The sequence below is a fragment of the Oenanthe melanoleuca genome, chromosome 1, assembly GCF_029582105.1.
Source record: "Oenanthe melanoleuca isolate GR-GAL-2019-014 chromosome 1, OMel1.0, whole genome shotgun sequence".
NCBI lineage: Eukaryota > Metazoa > Chordata > Aves > Passeriformes > Muscicapidae > Oenanthe > Oenanthe melanoleuca.
In genome coordinates, this window is record NC_079333.1 from 1426334 (window position 1) to 1448749 (window position 22416).

Genomic DNA, 22416 nt, shown 5'->3' on the forward strand with positions numbered 1-22416 from the left:
TGTGCTAATTTCTCATCAGAGACATACAATGTCCACCTACTCCAGTCTCAAAATTGGGAAATTCCCAAACCGCTTCCAGGGCAAGTCCCCACCCCAAAAAAAGGGGAGGAAAAAAAAGGGAAGACTGAAGTCCCAGCAAACTAAGATCATTTGGACCAATTTCCTTGGGTTCTCATCCACAGAAAAGCAAAGGCTCAAATCTTAGCAAACTAAGATAATTTGGACCAAATTTCTTTGGGTTCTTATTTTTTTAAAACAGCAAAGACAATCTTTTATTTGTTTATTTGCTGATAGTTATGAGAGAAGCTCTTGAGCCACGAGTTTGTTTATGTATTAATAAAATAAACCAGAGAAGCCTGAAATTCAAAGTCTGTGCTGGTAACAAATATATTTTAACATAAAATAAGCCAAGTACAGCACTGAAATGAGTTCCTTGGAAACAGGTTTGTATTTCACAAATGAATGTTAAGAGACAACACCTCAGGTGGTTTTGTCCAGCTTGTTTAGAACAAGGTTTTGCTAGGATGATAAATGGAAGTTCTCCATTACAGCTTCAGATCAGCAAATTAAATGAGAGAAATGCAGGCTGCAGCAGATTTTTCTGCTCTGGTTTCTGGGAGTACCAGTGGCCTGGGTATGGTCAGCATTCTGTAACATCAGGCCAGGCAGAAGGACAGAGACCAAAACCTCCCAAAATCAAATATGGCAACAACAACTCAAGTTTGAGGCAAAAAAATTGCATGCAAAGATTGACATAATGCAAATGAAGCGAGCCCAGGAGGGAATGAGACCACATCAGTCCCCATCACACTGACCTCATCATATCAGCATTAATTTAATCCCAGATAACGCAGCAGTTACATGAAGTTGCAGTATTTCACCCTGCAGTACATTCAGTATAATGCATCCAAAGTCAAGCCCTGACAAGTACTGAGAATTCCTATTTTCTATCCAGCAGCAACTTTCACTTTTCAGAGATCAGTAGATATTATTTCTAATCCTCGGATCTAAAACAATACAAGGGGGAAAAAAAACTCCATACTTCCACAGGTAAGTATTAGCAAATACAAGGTTATTCCAACAGGAATAGCCCTGCCCAAGAAAACCAAAAAAATTATTCCTATTAAAAATGAAGCTGGGGGAAAGTGGAAAACTGCAGATTCCAGTCCCTAAAGTAGACAGAGTATTATCCAAATGGTTCTATTAAGCACACTCACAGGGTGAGCAGGGAGAAATGAAGTGGGAAGGTTGAAAGTTTTTAGGAGAAAGCAATTAACATTTAACACTCATATTGCAAGAGATGCTGTGTAATGAAGCTCCCCCAAAGTGAAGAGTCCTTGGAAAAACAGATGAGTTTGATGACAAAAAGGGAACACACAGAGTAATGTAAAAAAAAATGTAATTCAGGAAACTGCCACTCTTCAGACTTGAATTCAAAGCAATCTGAAAGATAACACAGGTCTAAACCCAGGATAATATCCTTACAACAATGGGAATAAGCCAAATAAACCCAGCTATTGAATCTGGTCACCAAAAATATCTCCCACTGTCTGTATGTATATATTTATTATCCATAAGTATATATTGATACATATATTTATATATCTAAAGCAGCTGCACATTGACAGGAGGTGAAATAGTCACATCCAAGAATATCAGCAACATATTTAACAAATACTTTCTTCTCCAGACAAATGCTTGGCAGACTATCATTAGAAATCTCTGCTAATTTTTTAATTTTATAACATTTCTAGAAGAGTCAGTGGAGTCAACTCCTACAGATAGTGTTTGTAGGACTTTATTTCTGGTTCTTTCCTTTGAAAGCCCCTCATTCTCCTGCATCTGAAAACCCAGGAGGGCTTTCTTCCTTTGATTACCAAAGATTGGACATATCACTATTTTGTTAAATGCTAAATTACTATTTATTTCACTAGAAGGTGTCTATATAATTCCTAAGTCACTCATATGAACACCAAGAATAATGAAATTCCTCCAGGATTACTGAAACCTAGTAGATATGCAATTGGTTTCCTCCCTTCCCCAGCATTACATTTTCCCCAGGGAATACTGTATTTATTTTAAATATTATATTTAATATTTAAACTGAAAGAACACTAAGCAAATTCAACAAAAAAGAATTTAAGAACAACAAGATTTGCTAAAAAATCCTGTTGCACGCTTTCTGCTTCCCAAATGTTTTTCTGTATTCACAACACACTGAAGCTCTAAGAGAGCTGAGCAAACTCTTATATTTAGGTAGCAAGACAAAGCATTAATTAATATATGACAAAGTCATCTGGTTCTGGATTCTTTGCTGCTCTTCAAAGGAAAATCATTTCTAAGCTCGATCTCGGCCTCACAGAGAGCCCTGAAAGGTTAAACAAAACCCTCTTCAGTCAAAACGCTTACAACCCTTAAGACAGCAAGCTATAAATTATTAAGTAGCTTGTCTAATTGCTTCATGATGGCATCCAAAGATTCCAGTCCCCCCTACCCCCATCCCAAGATGCAATTCCAGCTGGATGCACTTTCCACACAGACCATTATTCACCAGAGTCCGTTCTAATGTTAAAATGAGGTACCAGAGGTCAGGCTCCTAATCAGAAAACAAAGAGTGAGATTCCCATACCACATAACATCCTAAATCTTGGAGCTCCATCAGCAAGCTGACAACTGGAAAACCTAGGAAACCTCATCAATAAGTGATGGCCAAAGGGATCAGATTGCACTCGACAGCCCCACCTCAAACCCTCCAAATTCAGTCATATCTGGAGAACTGCTCCTATAAACACTGTGCTGATCCCTGGCTGTAAATCACAAATTGGGCCATGAATCAGGCAACCTGCAGGTCTTCACTCAATGGACGAGAGTGTAAAATGTGAAATCAATTCCCAGTTATTACAGCGGAGATAGGCAAAGAAGGAAAAAGATCAGCAAAAGATTAAAAAAATATGTCCAATCCATCAACATGTCCCCATTTTCCAATTCACTGGTCTGCTGGGTTTTAAACACCACATTTCAGGCAGAGAAAACACATCTTTAATGGCTCAGGGTTTACAAACCATAGCAGGGGTAGCAAATCAAACAAAACAGCTCCTCTTTTAAACTGGGTTCTAGTAACAGCACTCAAAATTTTATCAAACACATACACAAATCATCCATTCACACAAAATGAAAACGGATCTGCAAATTTTAACTGCTGAAGCAGGAAGACTTGGCTTTAAACTTCTTAATTTACAGACGTCCAATATTTATTCCTTGCTTCCTATAATGACATTATTTTTCATTCCAGCAAAACACAACTGGCTGATATTAATGCTCTCCCCTTGGCGAAAGATCCATGGCAGATATTCCAAGCTTGTTTTAAACCAACACTGCTGACTGACAGCTACATGAGGGACACATCAGCCTCTTCCTGAGCAGTTCTAGGCCAAGCTCCATAATAATTGCAATAACATTCCAAAGCTGATACTACTGACACGTAAATCAACCACAGTAAGGTACAATGTTCACTAGAAGCATTTTCAAGTGATTGCTAACTAAGGGAAATAAAAGAGCAGGAGGAGCCCTGGACCCAATCCATGGGACAAGTGCACCAGGAACGTGCCAGAAGCCAAACAAGGTAGGACAGTATCTGTGGAGGATGTTCTGGTCTCAGGAATGTAATTGCAAGAGCAGTTGCTGACTGACAGAAACTCCCATCCTCTTATCTGCTGCCACCAAACAGCAGAGCAGAAATGCCACGGCCACTGCAGAGCTGAGAAAGGGGTCAAAAGTACAGTTAAAATAATAATAAAGTGCTTTGGGTCAAGGCAGCTCTTACCTTTAACTGCTCTGGGAAAGAGAAATGCAGGGGAAGAATAAAACTAAGTCCTTCTGGTTTATAATTTAGCGATGATAACTCGGCTGAACTTTGGCCAGTTGTTTTTAAATACAGGCAATAAAAGATACAAATATGAAAGCAAAATGGGCAATATGGAAAACTCACTGTCCAGGTGAACCTCCATGTTATTTATGGCCAACAGAAAGTATGGAAGGGTTTGTTTTGCTTTCTCATAACACAGCAATCGAAACTCAGTCTTGGGGCAAAGGTTGAGGTGCAGTAAAATGTGGCAGCCAGAGTTTGTCCTTCCCACACCTTGGCTGGCAAAAGCCCCAAATCTGCACATAGGAACACGTTGTCTCTTTTTTCCCCCCTTTAAAAGGGGAAATTAGAATTCATTTTTTATGATTTCAGTCACAGGAGTACAAGAGATCAAAGACTAAAATCAAGACACACAAAAGTCAGATATGAGAACAGTGAACAAGCTTAATTCTCGTGCTGCAGCCCTGGCAGGGGTGGTGTCCTCAGCAGCCTCCTCTTCTCCCTTCCTTAAGAGGCCAACTGTTTAATTAATTGTTTTACATAGGTGAAATGGACCATTAGAAAACATTAGACAACACTTAATTTATCATTTATACAAGGATGAATGCAAATCATTTTGAGGTTTGGGGTTGGTATTTTTTTTCCTTCCCACACCCCTAATTAATATTCATGAGGATAATTTCACAAAGGCAGTTATAAAACTATGTCAGAGGCAGCTTGAAAATATAGTTGTGCTAACAGAGAAAGAGGAAACTCTGTCCCCCTCCCCACCCCTGCAAGGGGGGATTTAAACCCAACGCAAACATTTACTGAATGATGGGGTTTTATAATATTTTAATCGAGTTATTCATTACACAAAAATAACACTGTGGAAAAGCAGATAACGTTATACAAAAGCTAAGTTCATTTGTTCTGGACAGGTGGCCAGTCTGCAACTCCGTGCCGGCATCCAAAGCCCGCCCACAATAGCACTAAAGACGATTATGCAAATGCTCCCCATTCCCTGCTATTTTCCCAGGAATGGGAGAAGGGCTCCATGTGGAAGAAGCAATTGTTTCCCAGTCATGTGGAAAACAAACCAAGAGAAAGAAGGGAGGGAATGTGAACGGAAGATAGCAGCACATCCCCTTGCCGGGCTGGGAGATGCCTGGAACGATCCCACCGGAGCGGGGTAGCAGGGGTCAGAGCCCCAGTTCAGAGCCCAGGAAATGAATTCTCCTTGCTACTGGGCATTTCCCTTGTGTTCTGCCACGGGACAAAGCAGCTGAGAGATGGCAGCTCTCCCCCAGCTGTAAGGCACCACTGCAGGCCGAGCGCTGGCACAAGCGCCAAGTTCGGGGAAGATGGGCAGGAGCTCATCTGCTCATGGCTGAGTTTTTTCCCAATTCCACTCTTGGGTCACAGAATAAGTAAATTACAAATGTGGAATCTAAGACAATGAATTTGCTCCACTTCAATCCCCAAGTGATTATTAATTTTAACGTATTTTACTAAAATACACTGATAACAGGGATGTAAAATTTATCCTTAAAAATGACTAGAATGTTTTTTATAAGGACAGCTCTTCACCCTGAATCACCCATGGCTTGACTCACCCATTTTGACCTCAAATGCTTTTCACCTCTCCCAAATATCAATTTTCCACCTAACTACTCATGTAGATAACCCAGCTCTTCTTCTGCTGTCCCACTGAATCTCAGGATTCAGTAGGACACAAAAAATGACCGCAGGCAAATGACTCTGATCCAAGAAACCAGCAGCCTGCAACTTTATTAATTATAAGTTAGGCATGACTAATTCTAATTCTAAGGGCAGGACTTTCCCACAGAGCCCCAGGTACTGAAGGGATGCAGAGCAGCATTAATGGGCCAGAGGCTGTCACAGATGAACAAACTGAGCCATTAGCACTGACTTTTACACAGGTTGAGCATTCAGCTCTGCAGCTGAATTCTTTATTCTCACTATTACTTCAGGATCCCCTGAAGTGCCCAAGGCCAGGCTGGATGGGGCTTGGAGCAGCCTGGGACAGTGGAAGGTGTCTCTGCCCAGGGCAGAGGGTGGAACAAGATGAGCTTCAAGGCTCCTTCCAAGACCTTCCAGTCTGTGACTCTAAAGGAACCAGGTTTCTACAGACAGTAACAGGAGACTAAAATAAGAAATAATCATCTGGGCCTTGCTCAAATAAAAATGAAATCAATTTAAAATCTTTACTTATTTCTCAAAAAAGGACATGTCCATCCAATTTAGAGTCGGTTGAGTAGAAATTACAGGAGGAGTGTTAGGGATAATCCATATTTAAAGACCAACACCTCCTTTCCTTCACAGGTTTTCATTCTATTCCTGTCCTGTAACTGGAGTCAGTTAAGATAAAAGTTTATATAGGAAGTAGTTGCCTTTTTTTTTTTTTTTTAATTTATAAGTATAGCTTTCCAGAACTTATTTTCTATGCTTCTTTTTGCTTCACCTCAACATCCTCTGACCCTTGAAGCAAGTTTCCAAAGCCCACATGCTTTGTTTTCCCAGCTGATGGAAATTTGGCTCCATTTCCATCACCACCTCTTTTCCATTCAGATCCCAACAACTTTAGACTTCACACTGAACTCCAACTCAAAATAATTTCTTGGGCAGTTTCTGACATTGCTTTAAAGTGACTTAATCAAATCCTCCTTCTATCAGTGACAGTGCTGCTACTTTTCCTTATTCAACAGAATTTACAAATAAATTGTGGAGACTCTTGCTCATGTGTTCATCACATGTACACAGCCTTTATCATGTCTCCTGTCTGGCTGGAATTTGTCCAGGATTTTTCTGACACCCAGAATTCATATTCTCCCTGTTTCCTGTAGGAATCTCCTCTGGGATCAGCCTACCTATTGGCTTCTGAGCACTCTGTAAATCTTCCAAATATCTTTCACTCTCTGTGTTTGTGATCTCAATTATTGTCTTTCAGCACTGACAACTTTAATTCCAGTGCTCCACTTCAGGTTTCTCTTACCTTGCCATACAACCCAGTTTTTCTCCACACACCCTTCTGACTATTCTTACCCCACCCAGGCATTTCTGTATTTCCATTTTAAACACCGTCTCTGGTCCATCTCTTCAATTTCTTTTGTAATTTCTCCCCTTCAATTTCTAGCACTTCCCATCTCAATTTCTTTGTCTTGGCCTGGTAACACAAGACTTGATCAGCCATTGCCATAATCTCATTTTTTATGCTGTTCCACAGCTCTTCACCATTCACTTCTTCTTTCACCAGGGACAAAATTCCACCCCCCAGCTGCTTTGTTTTCTTTCCTGTATCTGGCTCTTTCCATCTGTGCTTATCGTAGATCTTCATCCCTGACACTTTTTTGGTTGCTCTCAGCTCTGCTGCTGCCAACACTCACTCGAGCTCTGGAGGTAACTCTGGGAGAGAGGAAGCCTTCGACAGCCCCAGGAACATTCCCTGATTTACTGCAAACTCCCTCTGGATTGCCAATCCTTGTTTGCTGTCAGGTGCAATTCTCTGAGCCTTCAGAGGATGATGTTTATTCGGAGACTGAACTTTATACTTGCTCAGGAAAATAATCAGGAACTTCAGAGAGAGCACAAGTAGGGCTAAAATAATACATATATTTCCAATTTTAATTAAAACATGCCTGCAGGGCATGCCATTGATTTTGGCATATGAGAACACCACTACTGCTACTAATATATGTTGGTACATAATTGTATTTTGCTAAAAGTACTGCTCTTTCATTTAGTAGATTTTAGAAACTAATTATTACTGGTCTTTTGTTCCAGGTATTCACAACATTGACAGAAGGACAAAAAGCATTTAGGATATAAATAGGAGGACAGGGACAATACTGTTCACCAAAATGGGAACAAATCCAGTCTGCTTTAGTAGAGTCCAAACCACTCTCTCCCCATGACATTATTCCTGCCCAAAATTCCCATCACCATGACCAGCAATCCCATCATTGAGATGCCACAATGCTGCTGCTTTCACTTCCCTCTCAGGACTTTGTTTCTCCAGCATCCCACGGGTCCATCACTGGGTGCACATCCTGAAACTGTGGCTGCCCCATCCTTGGGCTTGTTCCAGACCAGGCTGGGGTTTGGAGCGACCCAGGGTAGCAGAAGCTGTCCCAGCCCATGGGCCTTAAGGTCCCTTCCAATCCAAACCACTCCACGATTTAATGGTAACACAGATGTTCATCCCACTGCTCCTCTGCAATTCCTTGACAAATCCAGGTGGTTAAAGCACACCTGGTGATTTACACAGCCAGGGACATGCCCTGGCTCCAGCTCACATTCACCAGTCCAGTGACACACAGGCACTCACATGAGCTCAGCCTTTTCCAAAAACTAACAGGTGCTTAAAAAAATAAGACAAGGAAGTAGTAATAAAAAATTATAACAAATTATCTTCCAGAAGTCAGTTACAAATTGCCCATTTTTCTTATTTACATCATTATTATACCTAAAAGAAAACACATTTTCTCCTTCTTTCACACAGAATTATATAATTCATTTAGCATATAATTAACACACGTTTGTCAACTCCTTGTTTCACTGTAGGCCTCCAGCCCAATATTTTCTGTACAGCTACACAGATAGAGCCACCATTCATTATTCAAAGGTTTCTTTGCTGCAAACCAAAGATGTTCTGGTAAATAACAGTTTTGGACTCATTACAATGTGAGCCATGCTTGAGTTTCCAATCGTCACAGGTAACTCAGTTATTCATCCTTAAAATATTTTTGCTCTTTGCATATTATTCAGAGTTCTGAAGAGAAAAACCTTTGCTGCAAGTCACAGGGAGAAGAGGAAAAAGAAATTCATTGTAAATTATCAGCTGCTCCTGGGGGACAGAGACACTGCAGTGTGCCAAGTCAAATTAATCCCAGACACAAAGATGTGAATAAAGCTTTAAAACTGAGATCAAGCAGGGAAATTAAATAGATCACTCAGAAAAAATAAAACTAACTTCATTTGGTACTGTATTTTACACACTGGCCAATGTGTGTTTAAAATTCCATGGTTTTGCAAAGGAAAATGCTCTTCACAGGAATGCCTGAAGCCAAAAAGCAGCCAGTGCTGACAGAGAGCCTGGAGAATGCAGATGGGCTTTCTCAAGTCTTGTTTTAAGCAAACACATCAAGAGCAAATTTCTGCTAAGGAAAACCAAAGAAATCTGGTTTAAAAAGATCTGAAACAGAATCAGAACCAAAGTGAACTGCATTCATATTTAAATCAGCATTGGTAGATAATAGATTTTAAAAAACAACTTTTATTTAGCCCAGGCCAAGCTTCAGATTTGCAGTCTGGGCTCATTTCTCCACTCCAGCCTTTTTATATCCCGTTTTTCTTTAAATAAACCCTGTGTTTCTGAGCACAACACATCCAGCTTTGATGTGACTTATTAACTTCCTCAGGGCTGGGTCATTAGAAAACATTTATATATTGTTATAAATTTACATAGTGCTGTACAAACACAGAAGGAAACTGATTCCCTACCTGGAAGCACTTGGAACACAAATAAAGCTCCCAATAATCAGGGTAAATCAGACTTTGGTGTGACCTGGCAGCTGCAGAAATCAGGGGCACAGAAAAGTGTCACTGAGCCCAAAATGTAAGAGATTGAGAGAAGTGAACTAAAACCTTGTGGAAAGTTAATACACAAGGGCTTGGTGCTTTAGAGCTTCACAAACAAGGAGTTTAAGTGTAAAGAATTAAACAGAAAAAATGCTCTGTATCAAATATTTCCATAAATATTGGAAGGAAGTTTTAGTTCAAGTCATTTCATTGCTCCATAAGGGATTTTAGCACTTTGACAACTGAGAAAGACATTCTGGCACTAATACAGAGGCAATAATGAATCAAAAAATACATGAAATATGAAAAAGTCATCACTGAGGAAGATTACATCTCCCTCTCTTCCAAAGGAAAATTTCATTTGTTTGGGAAAGGAAGACAGAAAAGCAGATTTAGAAGTTAAAATCAAATATAGTGCTGGTTAAAGGCAGAGAAAATCTACTTGAAATCAAAACATTGAACACAGCAAAGGAGGATTCACTGAAACCATTAACATGAGACATTCAATATGTGGGCAAGAAAAACCAGGGATGACCCAAAACTGAACCACCTATGGCAAAGCTTTCTGAAAAATCAAGGATCACAAAAACCAAGACACCACCTAAAACCACACTGACAGAATCCCACCTTAGCAGCAGCACATGAATGATTCAATGAGCCCACATGCAAGCAGGGATAATTATAAAATAAAGTGGCATTTTTTTGTGTGGGGTTGATGTACTGAATTGCTTCTCACCTTTAAACAACACCCTAAAACCCTGCAGGGCTTTGGTTTGGATCTCACTCTCCTGCTTTCTGTGAAATCTGATCACAGCCCATCCTGAGCTTACAAAAACCACTTTACACAAGGTCACCTTGGACTGGAGCTGCTCTGTGGATTTTTATTTTTATTGCTATTTGCTAGTGGATCTGCACATCCAAGCAAATACATCTTCCAGACACTCTGAAAGGCAGCAGTGGCAGCTCTTCATTTTGTTTGTCATTCCCCACTCCCACAACAGGGAAATTTCTGGGCACCTTGCCAAATTATATTTACTTAAAAGCTCCTCTGCTTTTGATTCTTTAGTAACTTGGTTACCAGCTCCATCGACTACTTACACAGGGAAAGGAATTTAATATAGAAGTGGTTTTCTCTGGTGTTTACAGAACTGGTGACAGTATAATTTGGAGTGGGGAGACAGCTGGCAGTGCAGTCAGAGAGGGAAAACACTGAAAAAGTTGAGATAGAAAAAGCCCAAATCAATGGAGCACACTGATGCTGTACAAATGCTATTTATTTCAGTTTATCAGCTGGCAAATCAAAGTGCTTTCTTCAGCAGAGAGGAAGCTCTCTGGGAGTACCTGAATAATTATTTAGTGCCTCAATAATCCATCAATTCCTGTGCTGAAGCCCCATTTAAAAAAATATAAAGAAATAGCAGATCTTTCATTACAAGGACATCTCCTGCACTCAAGAAAGGGCTGATTAAACACATCCTAATCAGATACACACCAGTGGAAGGCACAAATATTTCTTGGATAATAAATGCTGGCTAAAGAGTTTACCAGTTCTTTTTATTTCAAGGCTGGGTTGGCTCTTTTTTAAATGGTGGAAAAATATCTTTGATCTTACTTATCAGGAGCCTCTGGTCATGGATTTAAACACCTGACATACCAAAAATGATGAGTGATCTCCCTGATAACCTGAGGGAAGTGGGATTTATATCCCACAAAACCACCTGCCAAGTGACTCAGTGCAGCACCAAATGAGTTCCTAAGGATTCTTCCCTGAAACTGGTGAAGAAAAGTGAATTTCAACCTCCCAAATCTGAGCAGAACAAGGAGAACCAATACAGGTGATACCTCTAGAAGAGCTGCCACTGTGCTTCCAGGAAGAGCAAAACCAGACAGAATTATGGGATGGGCCTGGACACACTAACACTAACTCACATGCTCTATTCTTTTTGCTGGAAAATGCTTTCTAAATGTGGATCCCACTTAAAGCTTTACTGTGAGGAAACAACTGATAAAATACCCCAAGGTTCAGAATGTATCAGAGCAGCAGAATTCCCACAGGCTGAACACATCCCTGCTCCCACCAGGCTGAACCCCAGCACTGCTGCCTCAGCACATCCCAATCCTGCCATGAATCAGCAAACATTTCACGCTCCTGAACCTGGATAAACTGCAAGAACAATCAGGGAGAGACTCTGTCAAACACGACATCAGGAAGTGGCTGGAAGAGTCAATCTGTTTATTCCTGTTATATACAACACTGGGAAGACTGGAGTTGGTGGAATTTTACAGCTGGCTTACAGAGGAAAGTACCACTGCTCAGTGAAAAGAAATTTTTGTGAAGCAGAGCATTTTATTTTTAATGACAGGACTCAAATTTAGCTACATTCAATATTTGCATTTGGAAGCTGAGCCTCCCTTCAGCTCTGTGCCTTCCCAAGAAGAACACAAGTTCTAGGAACTGAAATTATTTCCCAGCATTTCTCCTCTACAAGTTCTTTGCCTTATTTCCTTACGCCTGACACACACAGGGGAAAAACCCAAACAAAACCAGTAGATAAGCCATATGAACTTGAAAAGCATGTAGTGTGAGGGTTTGCTTTTTTTAAGATTCAGCACGCAGCAAAAACCCTTTTTCTCATGGATTTTCTCCCCAGAAAGAATTTTTAAGAGAATAAGAAGTCATGGTACAAGTGTGAAGGTCACCATAAAGCTGGTGACAAGACCCACTGCTAAAAAATAAGCACCACCCACCCACCCCAACCCCACAATTTTTACCATTTATTGCTACAGAGGAAATCCGCTTTGAAGTCAAAAATTATCATTTCCTAATCTTAAATAATGGAATATTGGGTGTTTGGAGACACAAGGATTACCAAATTCTATGTTTTTTGGAAGAAAAGAAGATATATTTCTACCACATATATTCAATATTCCATATGTTTTTTGTTCTTTTTCTAAGTACAGGGAAAAAAAAAAGGGACATGATGTAGTTTTAGCAACATCTCAGTATTTCTTCAAGGTATTTCTAAAAATTCTTGGTGGAACCCTGAACCACAACCCCTCTGCAGGAGAATTCCCAGAAGCTGCCTGCACCTTGGATCACATTTCCAGATTTATGAGGGGAGGATTTTGCTTCCTAAAGGTCTAACACGCAACCTGCAGGCTATGAGAGTAATTTAAAAGAAATTTAAATTTGTATTCCACTTTCCACGACCAGTTTTAGGTGACAGCAATGGTAAAGCAGCTCCTGGACAGAGACCTCCACACCTTTCATTTCAAGGCAAACACTGTGAAGGAATAAATGAGAATTTAAAGGAGCTTTGGGATTTTCTGAGAAGCCTCCCCTGGCCACCATTTGGGGGAAAGCCCTCTCCTCCCAGCTGAGGAGCAGTTGATAAACTCAATCCTGGCTGTGGGGTGAACTCACTTTGGATGCCAGAGCAGTGGAGTTCTGGCCTTGCAGGATTTTCTATCCCCTCCCAGCAGCAGGTGCATCTTTACAGCATCTTTTCAAGCCCTAAGAACAAGTGCATTGACACAAAAATTTGCTTTCTCCCCTCAATTTTCACCAAATATCCTTATTTGAGTGTTTCTATATAATATGTAAGAGCTTATATTATTATTCTTATATAAAGAATTTTACCATCATTACAGGTGGTAATAGCTCTATAATTGAAAACCCTTTTTAAAAAGGTAGGTAGTGTATTACCTGCATTTTTCACTTTTAGGAACACAAAAAAAATAATCCTGCTTACAAATTCCACTCCCAACCACATTTACTGGAGGGCATTCATAGAGATGCTTTGCTCTACCTTAAGTGAACATAAATTATCAGGCAAAACAAAACCAGAAAGCCAACATGAGACAGAAAATATCTTTCAAGACACTGCTATAAATACAAGAAAACCCCAAGTGATAGGAAAAATGCAAATTTTTGGCCAGCCTATTTGGATAGACAATCAAAAAGCAAACACAGATGTACCTGGCATCCTGAAGAGAAATAAATCCAGGAAACTCAGGAGCTCACAAATTTCACACAGCAAAAAATGTAACCAGCCCTTGGTATTTTTATTTTTTTTAAAAATTACCTCTTTATGGCTTGTGAAGGTAAAAGCTCTGAGCCATATTTGGACACAAGTAGAGCTAAGAAAACTAGTGCTGAAATGTTTTTTTCATAAATCTGTAGGCTTCCTCCTACTCAATTAGTTTCTGTTTGCAGTCAGTATGAAATATGCTTTTATTTTTTTTTAAATATGACAAACTACCCTTTAAACTGCAAAAGGCAGTGAAGAGTATATCACTAGAGAAATGAGCAGCAGGCAGAATATCTGCCTAGCAGAAAAACAGAGTAATATTGAAAATTAAATAAGCAGGAATAACTCTGCCATCATCAACACAATTCTGGTGACTGAGAAGAATGCTTTACATCTATAAATTAAAATGTAAATCAATGTTAAGGTTCTGCTCCTGCACTACACCTACACTGGATTTTCTCCTCATCAGTGTTTACTGATATTGATGTCACTAACTTCCCCATCGAACCACATTTTAAAATGTTTTCTAAATAAAATAGAAGTTAATTTATTTTTAAATATTTGGAAATCTGCCAATATAAAACTTGTTGCACTGGCTTATTTTATTTTCCATGGAAAAAAATGGAAAACTGATTAAAAAGTAACTTAACAAATAACAACCAAACACTGCTAAAATAAAATAGCCCCAATGCAGTAATCAAGGGGAGCCCATCATCAACATGAGATGCCAGCCACCTGTAGATTTCCAGAATCCAGCTGGATGAGGAATTTCCCTTATCTAAAGCACCAAGATGTTCAAATATTGTTATTTATTCCTTCTAAAATGAAGGGAAAGACCCAGCTGAGCTTCACTGCTGGCCACACACACCATACAACAGAACAATAAATGTTTGAGGCAGCACTTTGGAGAATTCTCAGAAATAATCCCTAGGATCTAAAAGTTGATGGCTTTCCTTTCTCCCTCCTCTTTTTTTTGGGAGTATAAGCTGGTAAAAGGCCTTTTATCTGTATAAAACTGAACAAGTCACCCACTGTGGATGCAGGGTCTGACACTGAATAATCATTTAGAGGAGGTTTGACCTAAACATTCCCTGCTCGCTTATTTTTTTTTTTAAAGCTGTCAACACATCCTGGTTTATCCAGCTCTGAAAGCAAACTTCCAAGGTTGGAAAGAGGAAGAAGGGAGTATAGTTTTTAAAAATAGTTAAGAACACATCTACTTTACCCTTTAAATAATCCTCTAAGACAAACAGCTGCAGTAGCCAAGAAGCTCTGCCCAGTTTTCCTTACATCCATCCAATGCACTCCTGAGGGTCCAACATGGAATCTGGATCCCTGGGGTCAGGGATTGCCCTGGCATGGAAAGGATGAAAGGCTGCCCTGCAAACCCACGTTCACTTTTTACAGTGTGACCACACGTTTATGTGTTCAATTATTGAACAGTAAATAAAATAAGCCCTTCCCTTTTTTCTTTTTAAATTTATTTGATCAATGGAGACCTTCTCAACAGTAAAGTTAAAATTACCTGCTCTGAGACACTTGAAAAGGAACAATAACTTTTCAGAAATGTCACTACCTAAAATACAGTCACACATAGCTCAAACCCACTCTAGTTAATGTGCAGGAGGTGCAAACAGTTTTTCAAAGTCTCAGAGAAAAAAGGAACACCATCTCCTATGAATTACCTCTGTGTGCTCAACATTTGACAACCAGGTGGACCAGCTGAATTGGAAAAAATTTAATCAGCTGAATTAACTAACTAAACTGTACAAAGAATGACACTGTCCATACTTTTATTTCTATGTGGGTTTTTTAAAACAACATTTCCTTTTTAATTACATTCTCTTGAGTACTGTTTTCAGGCAAACTGGTGATTGCTGTTATGGTCTTTTAATTGCAACAGAGAAGGTGTTTATTATTAGGTAAAGAGGCAGAGTTATGTTGGATACAAAGGAGGATTTTTTCAATTTATGGCTCCAGAACAAATGCAGGACTAACAGAGAAGGTGCAGAAATGCAAATAAAGGCAAAAGAAAGTTAAGAGATAAACAGCTTTTGACTTGTTTATGGGCTGCTAGAAAATACAAGGAAGGGATGATGGATGATGTTCATGCAACAAATATTTGCCTTCTTACCCAGAAGCTTTAGGGATTTAAAAATCCCCAAACAAACACCCCCAAACCCACATCCAGAGCATTCCAGGGCATACTGACTGCTGGTAGATCCCTGCACAGCCATGTCCAGCAGTGGTCTGCAAACCAGGAGGGCATTTCCTCCAACCCAAAAACTGGGAGGAGAACATGGCACCACCATTATCAGGGGACTGGGAAAATGGAGTGGGGAAAACAGCCAAGGAGGTGGCTCAGGCAGGGCCTGGGCTCTCACCAAACAGCCTGAGAACAAAGACACGTTTTTCCTCAGGGATGCAGTTTGGGAACCAAGATGCTTAAGGATTTTCCAAGTTTAAAAGGGATAAGGACCTCACCAAACTACAGATATGTTAAGGAGGTTGGAACAGGCAACTTCCAGGAATCTCCTCCACCCGAAGAACTCTGAGATGAATGTGAGGTGTGTATGAGGTGTGGAAAGCTAGGAAATGAAAGTGTGGTATTGCCAGGACAAGATCTAAGGAAAGCCATGGAAAAGGAACCCAAGGAGAGGTGGAGCAGCCTTGGCAGGGCATGGCTGGCACAGACTCGTGACTCAGCGCTGCTGCTGCTGCTTCAGGGGCCCAAAGTTTCCACTGTGCATATTTTGAAATCCTTGAGTTGTGACTCGCCTGCCCTCTTAAATCCCAGGAAAAAGAGAAGCAGCTGCTGGGAAGGATGACTGGGTTGAATGTGTTAGGGAAGAACTGAGGCAGCAGAGAGAAAACCCACAGGAGCAACTCATGGCGAGCTCCACAGGCTGCAGGATCCACTGCCTGCCTCACTGGTGGCCAAGCAAGGAGCAGCTCTGAAGAATGAAGTTTTTCATCTGCAAACAGAACCACTTACAAGGATCCAAATTCCAGGCTGGATGCTTCTGAGCGCAGCAATCGGAAAGAAAAATACCAGCTAAAAGCAGGCTCAGAGAAACTTGCTTGCATCAGTTCAGCAAAAAATGGGGTTTCTTCATGAAGGGCTTCCTTTGTAGGAATAGAGTAATTCTAAGCTTAGCAGCCCCTTTATAAGGAACTAGATGTTTTCACTGAAAATAGAAGCTGACAGTCCTCCTCTGTTCTTAGAGAAATATTATTTTAACCTAAAGAATTCCATAAAAATTGTAGCAGATAGCTTAGCATTTTTAAAAGGCTGCCTTTTAAAATTCTTTTTAAATGGACTAATACTGCAGTATAGGACATTTTCATTTTTCTTCTAACAGAACAACCAGTGAGACAAGACCAAAAATCAGATATCCCACTTTCCCCCCCCCCAACCACTTTAAGTTCTGACATGTGTTCCTTGGAGACAGAAAAGTACATGAACAACTGAACACAAAATCTACATAAAAAGAGAAGGTCAACGATGATATTGTTTGGAATGTCACTCGTAGACCCACAGTCTTTGTTCCAGGCAAAGTATATTATATTAAATGTTAAACGGACATTTAATATAGAGAATTCTAAAGAGCTTCTTGTTTGGGGGTGAAAAGGGAAACGTGCACTGAGAGGTTGAACTGTGACAAGTGCAGAATAGTATCAATAATCCCATTATAACACCTGATTTGTCAAACTTGTCTCTACAAGTTATTCTAAAATTCACAATAGTGCTCCTAACCATTTATGAAATGGTGCAGATCAGTCTTTGTGGCCTTCACAGCCACTGATTCTCCATGCTTTGTTGGGAAGAATGGCCTGAATAGCCACAGAGTCCTACACTTCATTTTCCTGCCCCACTTATGAATATCCTGGTGCTTTGAATGGAGAACATAATCCAAAGGTACACCAGGCAGGTGTTTTCTTTCTGGAAGCAGCAAGTTCTGCTGATGTATTGTGCACCACCATGGCTGAAAGGACCAAACAGGCCATCAATATGCATGATCTCCATGCCAAGCAGTGACTGGGAAATGCTATGGATCCTCTCCCAAAAAACAGAAAGTTAATCGTGCTGAGATTGAAAACAAACTAACAAAACAGTCCAGGCTCCAGGTGATTTTGAAATCACAGGCATTCCACATCAAACATGAGATTTTTCCAGCATATGGCAAGGAACAAAGACTTAATGTAACTGCTCACAACCCAGGTTGAAACACAGGTCTTACTCTGAGGATTTTTTACCTAATGAATCCAAAACTCATTTAGAAAACGCCAGTGATTATCCAAAAGAAATATCCTAAATTAAATCACAGAATCCCAGAATGGCTTGGGTTGGAAGGGACCTTGAAGATCATCCCATTCACCCTCTGCCATGGCAGGGACACCTTCCACTGTCCCAGGTTGCCCCAAACCCCGTCCAGCCTGGCCTTGGGCACCTCCAGGGATCCAGGGGCAGCCACAGCTGCTCTGGGCACCCTGTGCCAGCCCTGCCCACCCTCACAGGGAACAATTCCTGGGTGTCAACCAAAGACACCATCTCCAAGCAAGCATCAGCTCCTCCTGAAGGCTCCACACCCTCCCTGGTTTCCAGGGCCCATCAAAGAGCAGGAGGAAGCCCACGGAAAGCAGCACAGTTTGTTTACAAGCAAACCTGCCTGAAATGGATCATCCACAGCAAGATTCCAAAGGCAGGAAAAAGAGGAGCCTTGCAGCCCTAAATGATCCGTGGGGGAATGTCCCTCAGTGCAGGAACAGGCCTGAATGGCTCTGGCATTTTTGCTATTGGATCCAGAGGTTTCTTGGATACAACTTTTCCTCCTCCCCCAAGCAGATGTGCCAACCAAGCTTCAGGGATAAATAAAGTCACACACAAAACTTCTGCTGCCTTCTCCTACAGAAATTCCTACAACAGGAAAGGTGGAATATTCAAGTCAGACCTTGGATGACAGGATTTCAGTAGCTGTTCTCTCTGTACAGGTAAGAAATGGACTCTGCTAAGAGAAAGAGGTGCCACAATCACACAGCTACTACTGGGAAAAAAAGGAACCTGGATAAAGACCAGCACAAACTCTCCTCCACACTCTGGGCTGGGAGGAGAACATTCCCTAGTGCTGGTGGACAAAACCATGATTTTCATATTCAATTAAACCAACACTGAATGCCTGCTAAAATGGTCTGCAATACTACCAATAAAACAGAAAGAAGGTACCTCAAAGTTCTGCTACATTTTTAGGCAGCACACATGAAGCACCTCAAGCCTCTGGGGTCACTACATACAGGCTGGCTTGGCTTGTTTGGTTGGCTGGTTTTAAAAAATTTTGTCTTTATAATAGACACAGTGATAAAACCAACAGTTATAGACAATGAGTTCATTCCTGGAAGAAGATTTCTCTTTGAGTTTTTCCTAGTGTTTCCTACAGAAAGTTTGAAAATATAATAAATACCCTTTGATGGGTATCAAAGCAATTTGCTGTCTGTCAAATTAACTGCCATCAAATTAGCAGCCATCCAGCTCAGCATACCCAGGACAGAAATACCAACCTAATCCACTCATGTACTACAAGTGAAAGTTTCTCTGCAGAGAAATCATAGAATGACAGCTAAATTCCTTCTAAAGATAAGCCTCACCTAAGAGAAAAACCAACCTAGTTTCTGCATATGGGCTAATTACAAACTAAACTCTCCTCACAGAATTTAGAGTACAGAAATCAAGGATCCTAATTCCCTAGAAGATGAAGCGTCCTAAGTCTTCAAAATACATCTTCCATACACACACACAACCTAATTTCCCAGGCTCTTTTAAATTACTGCTTGATTACAAAAGTCATCGATTTCACCATAAAACAAAGACTAATGTTTTAAATAATACAGAAATACTCTAGAGGGAGGTTTAGCACTGCAGTAACTCTAAAATCACCCTTACAGGAAGAAACAAGTAACTTCAGTTCATCTGTTAACAAAACAGCTTCTGAGCAGGCAAGCCACGGCTGCTCCTTGTTTGTCCCCAAGTCGGGGACCCACCCTTAATGTCCACAATCTCTTCCTGCTCTCCCACAGCAACCTCCTGCATCCTTTGGGATTAAAAATCCAACCCACTCTGCCCAGACTGCAGGGAATGATCTAATGGAAAGCTGCTTGCTGGGTTTGCAGGGCAGGTACCTCCAGTTATTTTTTCCTGCTGCTCCAGGGGTTCCATAGCTCAGAGGCAGAGGAAAGACTTTGCTTCACTCTGGAATATATATTTTTTTTTGTATTCCAAGCCTGTTGGAAGGCTGTTTGCCATGCTGCAGCTGTTTTTCCTGGTGGGATTTAGGAATGAACCCAGGTGATTGGAGTTCCATGCTGACAGAGCTCTATTTACAGAGCTCCCCACACCATTCCCAAACCTCCCAGCTGTTCCCCTGTGCAGTGTCTGCCATCCTCCTGCTCCTACAGTCACCACTGAAACGCTGCAATAAATCACTGTATTTTCAAAAGAGTTTGGTTTCCATTCTGTCAGAGACTTGTGTTATTTTGGCTAAAATTCACTTGAATTCTCTCATTCCTTATGAGGGAAATACCATCACCTTTCCACATGATAAAGTTACATCAGTTAATTTTCACAAAGTGTTGGAATACATGATAAAGAACAGCAAAAGAAAAAAATGAGCCACAGCAGAAGTTACTAAGACATGGTGGGAATGTCTGGTTTTAACCCTTGCAATTTTAATCCTCTGAAAAATTGTTCAAAAGGCCACTGGGCAGCTTGGCACCCTTGTCACAACATGGCAAAAGAAATGGTCAGCTTCTATTTTGGTTTTAAACAATGGAAAACCAGTACATTCTGGCAAATATATAAATAAAATTATATATAAAAAATATAAAATAAACCATGTTACATATATTTGTTATTATATATACACATGCACACATACAGACAAAAACTGCCATAGGAATATTGTAATTTTTTAGGGAATATTAATGTATATATTCTGATGTCTTGAAATGAGTGTGTTTTCTAGGTCTGGTGAGACACAGGCTGAGGGAAATGGGTACAGGTGACCTTGGTGTCTGCTTACATCCACCTCCCCACCTTTCCTGCTCCTCTTACTCCACCTCCAGCTGCTTTTCCCTCTCACATCCCTTTCATCTTATTTAAGGCTCCTTTCCTGACCACTGCCATGGATATGAGGAGCTGCCAATGGCACTGGTGGCTACAAACTACATTTAACTTTACTTTTCTTCACATTTGAAAATGTTTTAATTGCATGGAGTTTCTCAGTGCCACAGACAGAGCAATCAACACCGAGTGCCCTCTCCCCTCCTGATGACAGATAAGCTGGTTTTACTGAGCACCCACAGCTCTTCAATGCTAATTTGACCTCTAGAAAACACAGAGAGGGGAAAAAAAATCCTAACAATTACTGTCTCTTTAAAAAAAAAAACAAAACCAAACCTGAACAGACACTTCTACTCGTGCCTCATTTGAAGTGTAGCTCAGGGATGGGCTCTCCCACCTTTTTTGTACAACATCAGTGCCTTCAGCTGAGGTACTACAATTAGAAACTCATTAGCATGCAGGGAAACTCAACCTCCTTGAGGTTACTTGCAAATTCCAAGGGGCCAGGCCATGCTGATTGCCTGGAGTCACGTTTTACTCTGAAACATTGATAATGAAACATCAAGCAAAACCAAAACATGACAAGGAAGGTCACCTGTGTGTTCCCAGGCTGTGAGAGACTGGTCTCTTGAGTTAAAAGTGTGAAATAATAGTAACTGCAGCAGAGATGTGTTTATGACTCAAGAAAAGCCCCCAAAAAACAATATTTTACCTATTTAACATGCTGGGTAAAACAGTTTTTTGTAGGAAGCAGCAAAAGCACAAATTCAGTAAACTGTTCTTTCACCATAAGAGTATTCTCAGCCCCTGATTTCAGGTAGCTTATTAATCATGGAGAATAGCTAATAATAACAATATAAAATTGCAATTTAAATGCTATTAGCAGGCATACTGTTAGTGGGAAATAAGAACCTTTCTGATCTCTCATTTCTGAATATTAAGGTAAGCCTCAAAGCATATATTAAATAATGCAGGACCAAATAGCTGAGTGCAGAATTCCAACTGATCTAGAAAACTGCAGAATTGCTGATACACTGGATCCTTCTCCCATTTACACCATGGCACAGCCTAGAAAAGCCAGGAAAGAACCCACTGGAGATGGACAATAAGCAAAAAACAGCTCCCAAAACCTTCAAAGGCAACAGGTACGACCGGGGGAAAACACAAAGCAAAAAAAACTGGACAGAATAAGAGCAGGGAAATTGAAATCCAGGTCCTGTAATTCATCACATACATTTGCACCACTTACCATGTAATTAGGGGCAAGTTATAAACACTGGGCTGGGGTGTTTCACTTGCCTTTGGACAGGTTCTCCTGCTCCCAACAAAAGCACTCTGTGTTTAGAAACTTGGCACTCAAGTACAGGGCACCAACCTACAATTTTTTTTAAACTAACAAAGCCTTCAGTTCTGGGAAACTTATTTTCACTGGCCACCCTTCCACTGCTTCTAACTTGCCAAAAAAAAGTCAGATGTCAGAATATTCCAAATTCCCTAAGGTGACAAGAGGCATTTGGAGAGAATGTGTGAAAAGGTTTAGAAATCTGGCTTCATAAACTACTGAGCATTTCCAGCTCCCTTTATAACTGGTTTAAAAGGAATATCCCACTGCTGATGAATGTGGCTTCCCATTTATTTGGAGCACAACTTCTCTCCCCTAAAGTCTTTATGTGAAATTTTATTACCACCTCCAAAACAGAAATCCTTTTAGAGGCCCTGGAAGAAGCATCCAGCATTGTTTTGGAGCTGAGCACTTATCAGCAATCCAAGGAAGTGATCCCACAAGACTTCATTCATATAAACAGCCATTCAGTGAATCTCAAATG

The 22416-nt window shown here is 40.5% G+C and overlaps 1 protein-coding gene across 2 annotated transcripts in view; it reads right to left on the minus strand.

Moving 5' to 3' along the window:
* Nucleotides 1-22416, minus strand: part of FCHSD2 (FCH and double SH3 domains 2) — a 119021-nt gene that overhangs the window by 69244 nt on the left and 27361 nt on the right. The gene's annotated exons all lie outside the window — the stretch shown is intronic.